The following is an 11,521-nucleotide window of genomic DNA, read 5'->3' as shown; positions in this document are numbered from 1 at the left end:
GATCAACATTTCAGCTATAATTTCCAGGTATTGACATCTGGATCTGATACACAGATCAGAAGGTTTGGGTTTCGCATGTGTGAGGGTGTAACCAACACGACCATCCGAAAGCTGTCTATATCGGTGATGAGCAAACAATGGTGAAGCTGAGAGGAGATCAGAAAAAGAATCGGGTAAACATTATTAATAGCCCGAGTGATTGGGTCAAAAGTCAAGGTCTAAGTCACGGAAAGGTCAAAAACGTATTTCTGCCATAACGCCATCAGTTTTAATAGGATTGATGTCAAACTATGGCCAAAACGTTCAGTTTTCAATTTCCTATCCTGACCGTATTACGACATCAATCATATCATTAGTTTGACATCAATCGATTTAAAACTGACCGCGTTTCCATGGCCTAGACCTTGACCTTTGACCTAATCGCGCTCAGAATTCCATGGAACCATCCTGAGATAGGGACAAGCCATCTCTAGAAATTCATGCAATTTGGGTGAATTATTTTTGCAAAAAGTTTGTAAAATACATACATACAAACCAATAAAACTAAATAACTAAATAAAAAATAGATAAATAAATAAATAGACAAAGGCAGACAAAAACAACCTTTTCCCCAAGTTGCCCAAGAAAAAATGACTTGAGACTTGCACGTGTGACTTGGTCCCATGTTTGGTTAAAATACCCCCAAAATAAAACCAGAGTTTGATGTTTTCACTGGAAAATGTCACGTTATTGGGCCATTAGCGTCCCCAGTGAAAGCACCGAGTTCGCCCATTCGATAAAAGTTGGGGGATCTTACCAGCTTCCACGTCAAAACGATTAGTCTCAGTGCCTCAATGTTAAAGATACATGTCGTGGTGTATTGTTCTTCCAGGGTGATTACTGGGTCGACAGTGACGCCACGTATGTGGGATAAACTGTTGCATGGAAACTTTGTGTCCAAGCCGTCTTCTTTTTGTGCGTATAGTGTTGGCCTGGTGAACCACACACACACACACACACACACACACACACACACACACACACACACACACACACACACACACACACACACACACACACACACACACACACACACACACACACTCTGACATCCTAAATGCTCTGCAGCTCCGCAGCCTGTTTGTTCTGAGCGCTTTCAGAAGCAGTGAGAACTCCTGCAGCATGTTGAGGAGCTCGTCTGGACCGGACCAAACAACAAAGAGACAGTTAATCACTTCAACAGTGATCATATTGTTATGGCCGATCGGCGTGCGATGCCTCAGCCAAGGTTTGCTGCAGAACACGAGGATAAAAACCCACATAAATCACTTCCTCCCAGCATGCCACTCTGTGTTGATGTGTGTTGAGTGACTGCTTCCTGTTGTTTCCACTCAGCACCAAACTGAACAGGGAAGAAGAAACCAAACCCGCTGCTCTTGTTTTGTCCTTGTTCCACTTTACTGCTGTTCTGCTCGGGAACGCTGCACTGTAAAAACCGATACGCAGGAAATTCATAGCGGTCTCCGGGGTGAAGAGGATCTGAGTGTGTCGTGCACGTGCAAATATGTGCACCCGTGTGTGTGCCTGTGTGTGTGTGATGGAGTCATGGCCAATCGATGAAGGCTAAACAGATATGTGAGAGCGGGAGGGGGGAAAATATTTTGTTTACTGGCGGCGTGCCGGCTCTTTTCTCATGACAACAAATCTCAAACCTGGAAGCACAGAGACACATCACAGAGCACCTGCGTTCAGATGTTGTTTTTCTCAGAAACGTTTCCCCCAAAGCAGCAGTCCTTTGGTTCACTCTGAGTGTGCTGCTCGCAACTGATACCGTCTTTTAATTCGTTGTCTTGAGTGTGTTTAACTGTGCAGGCTTTTACTTGTGTCATGTGCAGGGTTAAGCTAAATAAGTTCAACTTCAGCCTAAACCCTTCGGTCACAAATCATAAGAAGGATGTCGTCTCATTGGAAAAAACAGCTTGTAAGGAATAGTTTTTTGTTGTTGTTGTCCTTTTCTGTTTAGCTGCACCATGTATCCGCCACGTCACTTAACAACAACAACATGGCTGACTACCTGCTCCAGGTGGAGCTGCAGATGCTCGTCGCTTTAATAAGGCCGCGTGTTGGGTGTGTCGATTTCTCCGTTTTTTGGTGTATTTCTGTGGCAGAGCTACAGCGCCGCCTAAAGGCCTGGCATATGTACTACATCGCTTTGCGCCGTGTTCATAGTGACCTGTGGACAGAAACTTTTTTATGAACGCTGGGGAGAATAAAGATCGTTTTGGCTCGTGTGGATGGAGATTAAGTCTTTATTTCATTCACTGACAAAGGAAAAATAAAACAATTCAATACATTACACAGTAGTTTCCAAAAATTTATGAAAAGAAAAAGCCCATATGTATTCTGCCCCTTTGTGTCAAATAACGTTTTAAGTCTAAAGTACTCTCATTTTTGACAATAATGAATTTAGAGTTTGGTTTTCACCGTCTAGTGACCACTAGAGACTGGTTCTGAATGAAGGATGAACTGACCTTCAAGGTGGTCAGACGTTCAAGAGGAGCTGCATCAGAAGCTCTGAAGAAAATCCAGGAGCAGGAAGCTCCTTTGATGAAAGCAGTGGCGATAAAAGTGACAGGTGATTCTGACAGCGTGGGAAAGAGGAAGTCGCTCAAAGGGGGGAGCAGCAGGAAAACACATTACCTCGACCAGAAGAGCGAGGATGAAATGTGACTGGATGGATCTTACTCCTTCAACTCAAGCAGACACTCAATATGAAGCCAAACCGGGAGTTTTTCTGAAGCCGAAACCAAATATTTTCGGTGCTCCAGCCTAACTAAACAATGAGAGGAACATCAGAGGGCGAGCGGCTCCATGCAACGATCCTGTTTCGTTACCCGGCGACTTATTAATGGAAAGATAATCGGTGCAGCCAGTCTTTGTAGATGTGTGTTTTCACACAATATTTTTCTCTATTTGTCATGTCTGGTCTGAACAGACGTAAGAAAAGCCTCGAAATCAAAGTTTATCGACAGCATAATTATTCCCATTTACTTTTTATGCAAATCTTTTTCTTCTATTCTTTTGTATGATTAATGCGGCTGGGATCACTTATTTTGTGATGTATATATACATCTGTGTTACATAATTTAGTGCAATAGATTTGTATAGGTAGAACTTGTATTCGTCTAAGTATATACCGTCCTATTTGTACATTTTGTATTTAATTGTTCATTCATAATGCCACCATTTCATATTTTTTATCTTTTTTTTTGGTTCTTCCTTGGGTTTTATACGTGTCATCATAATGACTAGTATATGTTTGTTTGTTTTTATTTTGTATGTACACGTGGAAAATCCAAATAAGTTCAAATTAAATCTGCCAGTATCAGGGAACTGTCTTTTGACGCAGCCTGCTCGTCCTCTGAGCAAGAGCAAAAGGAATTTACTGTACCTTTTGCTCAGTTTCAAGACACTTTACAAATCATGTTCACTCGTTCACGCGCCATTGGCGACAGCTGCGAGGTGCCGGGGACTCGACGTCTCGTCCAAACACACTTCAGAACATTTACGAACTAAAAGATTTGTGACTCAGCTGGTTTACCATCAGTAATCTGGTGCAGTCCTTCTGCCGAAAGGGCCTTTGGACCTACGTGACTTCCAACGGTGTGTAAGCTGTCACCAAATGTGTTTAAATGTGTGTCAAGATGTGCATGAACGAGTGAAGTTGAATGATCATGTAAAAGCGCACTATAAATAAAGTCTGTTCACCATTTATCACAAGGTGGGAGCAGAGGTGTCAGAGATATTTTGGTTCAGACCAATTTCATCCTGAGTGGGCCGGACCGGTAAAATAGTGCCATTATAACCTTTAAATAGAATTTTTTGTTGTTGTTGTGGTGCAGAGTATATGTGATGAAAATGTTGATATTTTCACAAATCTAAAAACACTAGTGAAAATTGTTATAATAACAAAATTAAGCAGATTTTAATAAAACCTTCTAAATACAGTGAAATATCCTAAAAACTTCTGTAGTTGTTGCATTTGGTCTCTCATGGCAGCGTCACCAATATCTCCAATGGCTCTCAGCGTTGTGTTGTGGCCACTACTTTTGAGAAATTTGCTTTTTAAAAGAAATTCATGTTTTCTTTACAATTTTTATTTTTTTTTTTTTTTTTTAAACAATTTTGCTTGGTTACTGTTTAGTCATTCCAAAAATCTATTTCAACATGAAGCCAATTTTAATTATACTTTCTGGTGCAAAATACAGTGAGAGTTGCTTAAAAACTTCTCCTATAGCTGTTGTTTTACAAACTACCTCTGACAGCATGGCTTTGAGTTTGACAGCAACCATATCTCAGCTCGGGTCCAAAACTCTTAAAGCTGCTAATTCAGCTTTTCAACACTTTCATTAAATGTCATTGCTCCAAAAACTGTGTATTCAAAGTTTATTGCTTTTCCTTTGATTTCCATCCATCCATCCATCTTCTCCCATCCTCTCATGGTGCCATGTGCCAGAGCAGAGCTGCCTAATTGTGAAAGGAGTCAAAGGGAGGGCCTGCCTTGATTGGGATTGGCTAAACCCCCGATGACACTATATAGGGTTTGATTTCTGATTAGCTGGTTGGAGCAACACACTTTTTAAAAACTGACGCAAGACAGAGAGAGAGGACAGACTTTCTTTACTTCTGGGGCATCATTCCAGGTATGGCAATGAATGTTGGAAAACCTTTAGAAAGTCAATTTTGCATAATATGACCCCGTTAAGGAAATTATTGTAAAAAATACAAATGAAACTTTTTTTTTTAAATGACATTTTTTACATATCCTTGTTGGTTTGGCCGGTTTTGGCTCACGGGCTTTATGTTTGACCCCCCTATATTAGAGGATATGACCACCGAAGTCAAAGCTTGTATGTAAGCACAGAAATGGTTAAAAACGCTTAAATGAACACATTAGCACGGCCAAGCTCCTCTCCTGACGCTCTAACAGTGAAGTCCTGGTCATTGCTGCACAGCAGCGTAGAGAGAAGAGATACCTGGATCACGTCTCGTTTTCTGTGTCCAAGTTTTTCGTGTGTGTGTGTGTGTGTGTGTGTGTGTGTGTGTGTGTGTGTGTGTGTGTTTCGTCAGGGGGCTCCGGTTTCCTCCCACAGTCCAGAAACATGTGTTGAGGGTTAACTGGTGACTGTAAAATGGCCCGTAGGTGTGAACGTGTTTATGTGGCCGTCAGTTTCTCTGCGTTCGCTCCGTGATGGACTGGCGACCCGTCCTGCCGACAGTCACCCGGGATCTGCTCCATCGCCTCGTTGACCCCCCAGTGGACGGGAGGAGTTTAGAAGATGGATGGACTCGCTGCTCTCCTCCTCGTGTTTGTTCAAGCCCGAGAGTTAGTTAGCCGAACGTGTTGCTCGCCTTCGTTCCTGCTCCTCCGCAGGAAGACATCAGTTAGTCCTGGAGTCCATCAGCGTTCCCCCGGGGGGGCGGCGTCCAGAGCGAGCAGCTTCTTAGACGCTCTCCGCCTGGACCACACCACAGCGGGCCCTCCCGAGCACCACTTCTGGGGAGATGAGGAGACTTTAGTGGACAGTTTCTGGCAGCTCATTCCTGCGATTCCTCAGTGCCTATGGGCATTGGCACAGCACGCAGAACCAACCCCCCCACACACACACACACACACGCACTTTAAAGGGTCGCCCATTGCCCCAGGTCCACATGGCGAAACACTTTGTGTTTGTGTTATTGTTCCTCATATTGCTGCGTTCGACTCGTTCCCGTCTTTTGTTCCAGATGCGATACGACTCACACGGCCGTTAACCGCCGGTGCTCAAACGAGTGTTATGGTCATTTAGCTGCGCCGCGGGCTCCACGCACTGTGTCTTCGTCACCGTCCGGGGAAGCGCTGCTTCCCTTTGATATCCAGCGTTTTGATCCCCGCGCTGGACATCATCCTCCATTCGACTGCACCCCCCCCCCCCCCCCCCCCCCCCCCCACTGAACTCCATAACCAGACCTGCTACGCTCATCAGAGCCCGGTTGTCTTTGGCAGCTGCCGCGACATTACTCTACCTGGTCGAGAACAGAGAAAGTTATTCTACACCTGCTGTAAATTACAACTATGGGACTACTTTTGTCAGACGTCTGGCTCCCGACGGAGGCCGTTTTCTGAGGCAAATGCGCCGGTTTTTCTTTTTTTTTTTTTTTTTTTTTGCAAACACACTGGTCCCCATAAATCTGCTAAAATTATAGCCCACATCCATTTTTTTCATGTAGCTTAAAATAAGGCTGGAAATCAATCTTCCAAATGAAGACCAAATATGTCTGTGCACCATCAGTCAGTTCACGGCTTTCCGTCTCTTGCAAGATCACACGAACCGGCTTTAAGTGGCTTTTCTGGGTCGGGTTTTGAACCCTTCATCCGGTGGGTGGTACTCTCCCATCTCTCTACTTTAGTGCCGCTGAACAGAGACTTGTGAGTTAGAATAAGTGATTGAATGGTGACATTGAACAAAAGGGTACTTATTACCTTCGCCAACAAAAGTTGGGAGACCAGGGAAGTCGTCCGAGAAGGTTCTGGTTTCGTATGCATGTATTATTAATTGGCTTGTATTTTACCAGCTTTTCGCAACCAAATTGCACGAAATTTTCAGGGATTATTTGTCACCATGGACCAATCGATTAGATTTTGGGATGTTAACAGCTATAAATCCCCAAAAACTGTGAAAAAAATGTCCCATACAAAGCGGATGAGAGAGGAGATTAAAGAAGATCAACACCTGTTGCCATGGAGACGCTCCCTGCTCAGTGATTCACACAGTGATGTAGCTACCTGACCTACCTAGTTAGCATCAATATGAACTAACGACTATCATGCTGGAGATTCTCACTCGGTTCCGCAAACAAATGTGGCGTTGGCGAAGATCTACGCTCTACCGAGTGTAGCTCTAGTTGTTCCTGTGGGACTGCTACAATCTGTATAAATCATGAAAACGCATGACTTTCTCGACTTGTGATTCACATCAGGGGCGTCGAACGCATTACCTGCATGATAAGATTACAAAGGAGACAAGTACGAGAGGCCACTGTTTTTATTCCAGCTGTAAATCGATCACAGCCTCGGTGGATCAGAAATGTTTCTAACTGTGGAATATCGAAATGCATCTATTTGTTTAAGTGTTTGTTTCAGAAAAGTTTCACGTTTACACAGCAACATTTGGAAAAGCTGTCCGTTTACGAGGAAACGACAGAAACGTCTGAAAACGAGGTTAGTTGTTAGTGCCGCCTGGGTCTTCAAATGGACGCCGACGGGTTCGGCTGGTCTCTGGAGGCCTGGATTCCGGCGTGTGACCTGTTAATCTGGTCCCGAGGAGGCGACGGCTCCTGACGCCGCAGGACTGCCTACAGCCAAGGTGGGACTCGATCCCGTCGGGGGCGGCCGACGCCCCTAACAGTCACCGCAAGGTCACCGGGGTGGAACCTGACCTGCGGCCTAATCTCAGGACGGCGCGGCCTCGGGACAGAGTCTGGAATGCTAACCGGGCAGCGACGCGTCGCTAACACGGAGCCCGGCAACGGAGGAAGCGAGGAGTTTTATCTTGTTCTTAAACGGCGCCTTAGCTTTCAGCGGCTGTCACGACGCTTCGGCATTACTTTGCTTTTTCTTTTTTTTATTGCTGTCCGTTTACCGAGCGCCGCTACAGAACGCGAAAGTCTTTTTACAAGTTGTCAAAGAGCTGCTCCAGTGGCGGTACGTCATCTCGGTGTATCCGCTGCTTCTTGCTCTATATATCTTGAGGCCCGCTGCCCCCCCCCCCCCCCCCCCCCCCGCATATGGGATTCACATTTGGCCGGCGGCTGACCATCCGCTTAATGTGATATTATGATACATTATCTGAAGCCATTTACTCCCTGTCACCACCTCGCATGCGGACGCGGCCCGAGGACGCCAAGGACAGGCGGTCAGACGCCGTCCAGGTGAGTTATGAGCATTTAATTTGACACTGTTTGCAGCAGCGATCGTTTACGGTGCCTGAAAGTGTAATCAAAACACAAGCCCTGCTTACGTGGGCCTCGGACTCGGTTCCTCTCCAGGAGCCGGTTGGTGGCGGATAAGCTTTCACCCTCTCCTGCTGCCGGCTGTAAATCGCCTCCGTCTAAGAGGTGTGTGTGTGTGTGTGTGTGTGTGTGTGTGTGTGTGTGTGTGTGCACGAGGAAACAGAAGGTGAGAAATTTGGGGGTCATCTGAGGTCTTTCAGGTAATTGCACTTCTTAAACTTTTGACCCACTAAGCCCTACTTAGTGTGATGCAGCTCGCACCCCCTTATTTCCCCCGAGAATTTGGACCCTGCATACCAGGAGTGTGTGTGTGTGTGTTTGTGTGTGTGTTTGTTGCCTGATACAATGAGTGTCTGAACATATGCTGTCAGCCACACACAGCTCATGTTGTTCCTTTTCACTTTTTTTTTTTTTTTTTTGGCATTTGGACTCATTGTTATCCCCACACTCCTCTTTGCCTGTTTACTCAGGCTCTGAGAAAGTAACATCGAGTATTTTGCTTGGTTCTCCTTCTGTGTGAGATAAATTTTATACTCAGATGAGCTTATTAGATTCAGAGATGACAAAAGTAGTTTTTCTTGAATTGGAAAAGAAGTGCAACCAGTGATGTAAAAACTAATAAAAAAAAAAACACAAACTCAAGAACTAAATCAAAGTTTTGCACATTTTCTCCAAAGTTTTTTTGTTCTTCAGCTTCTAAAATTCAGTGCAGTCTTTTAAATCATTGCAGTACTTTTATGCAGTTTTTACCGACTCACCAAATGGTTTTATAGTCTGGGAGAAGAAAAAAAAAGCTCCCACCTCTAAAACTAACCAAATAAACCAATTACTGCATGTTGACTAATTAAAGTCAATTTTAGAGGACTGGAGTATGAAAAAAAAAAAAAAAAAAAGCTTTTTTATTCCAATTTTCTGTAACGAAAAGTGCAGATTTTGCAAAAATACGACAATAAATCAACTTTTTATTTTATTTTGGGAAAGTTTGCTCACTAGAAAATTGCATTTGGAGCCATGAAATGTGTTTATTACCATCAGATTAAAAAAGAAACGCTGTTGTGTCGACTGACGTCAGCGTCGCCGACGGAAAGTCTCCACTTTGACAGCTCTCAAGATGCATTTTTCCCACTTGGAGGTGCAACTTTTCCCACTTCCCAGGTATTCATGGCACATTCCTGAGAAAACGACGCTTCATCTTCATTACGGCCAGAAGAAGAGGAACAAACGGTGACTCTCCGTCTTCTTCCTGGTGACCCAGTTCTGGAATATTTTCATCCTTCCGGTCTGTGTACTGGTAACATCATTTGAGTCTCATTCATGTAAGTAATCTGATACATACAAGAGGGGGAGGTAAATGGATTACAAATATTCACAATATTGTGATTGATTGTGATTTTTATGATTAATTGACCCCATCGAATCTAAAGCTATAGTGAGTATCCCCAATATTCAACTCTTTTCAAAACATTTCTGTTATAATTAGGTTGAGTTTTTTTAAAGAGAAAATTCTGATTTATTCCTACATATGCATAGAGTAGTGTAACTTTTAATCATTTTCTTATTTCTAAATGATATGTGGTTTGGATGCACACATTTTCGACAGGTCAATTGACACAATGGTAATCCTATGCAGTGTAAAGTATATGCACTTTTTACTTGAAACTGAGTCCAATTTAAGTTATGTAACAGCAGTTGTGCTTCGCTTTTGCTTGATGCATACGGGATCGTTTCTGTTTTTGTTTCCCCACATAGAGTTGTAATAGTGTTGAAGTTATGAAGGCGTGCGATAACGCAAAAACATCTTCTCCTCCTCTGAAAAGAAAAGTTAATATAATAATTCAATTCAATTCAATTCAATTGTTTTTATATAGCGCTAAATACGACACGAACAAGCGACGGAGGCAGAGGAAATAAAATAAATTCCGTTTTAACCTGCAGAACCAGGCTCGGAAGGTGGAGGCTTTATTCTGTTCTGGTAGGTGTTAGAGGATAGAAAGAGAGAAAAGTACTTGAAATCGCAACAAAGCATTTCTCCTTATACTTTCAATTACTGCGTTCACTTAAAATCCCACAATATTTTTACGAACTGTAATTTATTTTAATGGACCAACAAAAGCAGCAGAAATGCTGATGGAAGGAACGAGAACGTCATCTAGTTCTATATTTGATGTTTCTGGTCTCAGACGAGGTCACGACTCAGTGCTAAGCTTCATTAGCTCTCCGTCCACCGTCCATTCTGATCCGTCCAGACTGGAGTTTAGTGCATTCGTCTTCATATTGGCTGATATTAAAATGATGGACGAGCTCCTTACGGTTTGGATCCAGACCGTGTGCTGGAATCACTTCCAAATACACAGACCTATGTAATTATTTACAGATGTATAAAAGCAGAAACCATCAAAAAGCCTTGTGATTTATGCTTTGTTTTCATATATGATGGCTTAAATATGAGAAAGCACTGATCACAAAACTAACTTTTTCTACTTAAAGCTATAACACACAGACGTCCTCATGAATGTTGGACTGTACCTTTAACTTTTAATGGTGGAAAGTAACCATATAAAGTCACTTTCGGGTTTTTCTTGTTTTTTTAATTAATAAAAATTGCCAATCACGTCACTTTTTCGACAAAAAGGAATTCTTTGTAGGACATTAGAATAACGAGACAACAAGGCTTTTCTTTAGCCTATTTTGACATCTCATTTCACCAAATGTTGTTAAAATATTCAGATTTTGGTCCGTTTAGGATTAATAATAAGTATAAATAACATTTTATTTAATTTTTTAAGGAGTGACTCTAAAAGAGTAAAACATCGGTCCCGAAAAAGTCTGAATCAACATCTGAGTGTTGAAGTTCTCTATTTAAAAATGTTTCAAAAAGGGTTTTTAGTCAATGTCTGAGATGATGTGATGGCTGCCGTTTCCTCTCAGTTTGATTGAATGCTTTCAATCCGGGTGGTCGAACATTAAGCTTGTGGACCTAAACCGGCTTGCAAGAGGCTCCAAACCACCAAACAAATGGTTAATATGTCAAAGAAAACATTGTTGTTGGTTTTACCACAATACAACACCGAGAGCCTCGCGCATTAGACTCAAGCCATTGGACATTTGACTTTATTTTACACCAGAAGCTTTCATCAAAATTGTCTTTAGGTTCAGATCGTAGTAATTTTTTCGCTTCAAATTGTTTGATTTTTTTTTTTCGACGCTGCTGCTTTAGCCACAGTCGCTAACCTGCGGCGCTCATGGCCGAGGTGAGCTATTTAACCCCCTCTTTGTCACCCCCCCCCCCCCCCCCCCCCCCCCCCCCCCACCACCGCTCACCGGTGCGACCCCGCGTGGCGGGAGAAAGCCGCGTGAAGCGGAAGGCCCAACGAGGGCCAGTTGTTTTTAAATAAACTGAATCTGCTAACAGTTTTATAACCCTGACCTCGTAAAACTGGCTGCAGCTTTTGGTCAGCCCTCTCCTGATGGGGCGAGCAGGGGCCTTCCA

Source organism: Lipophrys pholis (genome assembly GCF_963383615.2).
Source record: "Lipophrys pholis genome assembly, chromosome: 13".
NCBI lineage: Eukaryota > Metazoa > Chordata > Actinopteri > Blenniiformes > Blenniidae > Lipophrys > Lipophrys pholis.
The sequence above is the reverse complement of the archived record's forward strand: the minus strand, read 5'-3'. Positions refer to the sequence as shown.